Here is a 2,806-nt window from a genome sequence, read left to right on the forward strand (position 1 = left end):
TCAGTTTCATTAATGTTTTTGCTTCTCTTAAGCATTCATGTTCTTCTCCTTCATGAGGTAATGGCATGTAATCAGCTGGATTTACTCTGTTGCACTTTATTATCGTGATATCTGGAAATGTGGTTAGCATTCGATAATGATGGATCCTAGCAGGTGTCAGCACAAATTTTCCTTGCTCAATCAATTCAGCTACCTTATGGTATACATGTATGTTTATCGGATATCCCATTGTGACCGTGGCTGCCTTTTCGTACGCCCACCAAGCTGCTGCCAGGCCTTGATAGCACGGAGGGTATCCCATTGCTACGTCGTCTAGCTTGGTACTGTAATATGCTACAGCCTGCCTTCGTCTACCCTTGCAATTTTCCTGCATTAACATTGCTGTAGCAAATCCGGCTTCTCTGTTACTCACAAATAAGTCAAAGGGCTTGTCATAGGTCGGTAAAGCCAATGCTGGTGCCTGTGCCATTTCTCTTTTCACGTTTTCAAATGCGTCTGAAGCATCTTTATCCCATTTTAGTTTGGCTTTTAATTCGTCACACCCTGCCTCCTTCATTATCTTTCGTAGTGCCTGCGTTTTTTCGGCATAGCTTTCCACCCATTCTGAACTGAATCCTGTCATTCCCAAAAATGTCATCATTTGTCCCACCGTCTGTGGTTTCGGAACTTTTAGTACTGCTTCTATTTGCTGTGAAGCTATCTCCTTCTGTCCTGCTGATATTTCTCTCCCCAAGTATTCTACCTTTTTCTGGCACAGCTGCAGCTTTTTCCTGGAAACTTTATGGCCCCCTTCTGCTAGTCTTTTCAATAGTTTTAAACTATCCTTCCTGCATTGCTCTTGTGTTCCTGTGCATAATAATAAATCATCCACATATTGTATTAGTGTTCCTTCCAACTGTATTCCTTCTAAATCTGCTCTCAACACCTGATTGAATACATGTGGGGAATGTTTAAATCCTTGGGGCATCCTATTGTATGTGTATTGTTTCCCCTCGTACGTAAATGCAAAGAGATACTGACTTTCTTGAGCTAGTGGCACACTAAAAAATGCCGAACATAGGTCTATTACAGTAAACCATCTACTTTCAGGTGGTATATTTGTCATCAAGGTATAAGGGTTTGGAACCTCTGCTGGCATATCTTCCACTACCTCATTAATTGCCCTTAGATCATGCACCAATCTCCATTTTTCTCCGTCCGCCTTTTTCACTGGTAGTAGCGGTGTATTACACCTGCTCCGGGTTTCTTTTAATACCCCTGCTTCTATCAATCCCTTAATCGTCCCTCTAATTCCTTCAATTGCTTCTGTCTTGATTGGGTACTGCGGCCTATACGGCCCCTGGCATCCTGTCTTTAATCTGACTTCAACTGGATTAGCGTTTTTGACCCTCCCTACATCCGTGTCCTGTCTGGACCACAACTCCTGCGGGAGGGAGTTCAAATCCTGCTCTAACCTCTCTCTCCACTCCAGTTCCTGTTTCTCGATTTGCACTCCTATTGTTATCTGCTTCGGTTTCCCAAGCATTTTAACATCCAAAATTATTTTCGTCATTTGTCCATTGCTGGACGTCCAAATATCTACATTGTCTGTCTGGACAAATTCTAAATCTTGTGCTCTCAACACCATTGGTCCTAGGTCTTTTGATCTGTATCCCGGATTCACTTTCAATGTGACATGTGGCTCCGCCCCAGATACAGAGAACCATTTGTTAACCCATTCATTCCTAACAATGGTGAGGGCTACTCCCTCTAGTCCGATTAAAATACTTCCTGACTTTATTTCCTGTTCTCGTCCTGCCTCCCTTTCCCATTTCTCCTGTATCTCAGGTTCCTGCCCTTCATCAAATATCATTGTACTGTGTAATTCTGTTCTTGGCCATTTGGCTTGTGGAACCCAAGTGTTTATAAGCTTTCCCCAAACTTCCCATATCTGTTTTTTAACTTGTTCCTCTATATCTCCCAACCAATATACATTAACCCCTTCCTTTCCTGGTATTTCAAGTGGATACATTCCCATCAAATCAATTCCTTGTTCAGTGCATTCTAATTTCAGTCCTAAACCTAGGATTGCATCCCTTCCCAATAGATTTAAAGGAGTTTTATCACATACTAAAATAGGTACATGGGTTGTCTTATTTCCAATGGTAACAGGCACCGGCGTCGTCATTCGAGCTAATGTTACTTTCCCCGAGAACCCCACAGTTTTTACAAACTGATTTGATAATGGTAAGTGATCCGCATATTTCGTTTGCATGCACGTACATGTGGCGCCGGTGTCTATCATCATGGGGACCTCGATCCCTCCTACTCTAACGTTAACTATAGGTTCCTGCTCTGCAGTTTCTGTTATCTGTACGTACTGTCCTACCATTTCGGGGTTCTCTGGGCCTCCCTATGGGGAATTCTGATGGTTTACCGGCCCTTGAAACATCGGGATGCTGTTTGGCGATCCTTGGATCAGTTGTTGGCCTGTCTGCTGCTGGTTTTCTCCCTGTCTGGGGAAATTCCGCGGGCAATTCCTTTTTATGTGCCCTGCCTCCCCGCACCCCCAACACACACCTGAAGGGCCAGGCAGTGGTCCCTGTCTCGGAGTCTGATGATTAACCTGTCCCTGTCCTCTCTGATTCTGATAGGGTGGCCTACCACCTCCCTGTCCTTTCCCATTTCTATTCCAGTCAGTCTGACTTTGCAGGGCGTATGGGTTTTGATAATTTAGGCCATAGGCTCCTGGGTTCATGGACAGTGGGAAGGCAGAAATGTTATAGGTTATGACGGGCTGGCCTCCATCTCCGCTCCCCCCTTTGAT

Source organism: Mustelus asterias, unplaced genomic scaffold, assembly GCF_964213995.1.
Source record: "Mustelus asterias unplaced genomic scaffold, sMusAst1.hap1.1 HAP1_SCAFFOLD_327, whole genome shotgun sequence".
Classification (NCBI taxonomy): domain Eukaryota; kingdom Metazoa; phylum Chordata; class Chondrichthyes; order Carcharhiniformes; family Triakidae; genus Mustelus; species Mustelus asterias.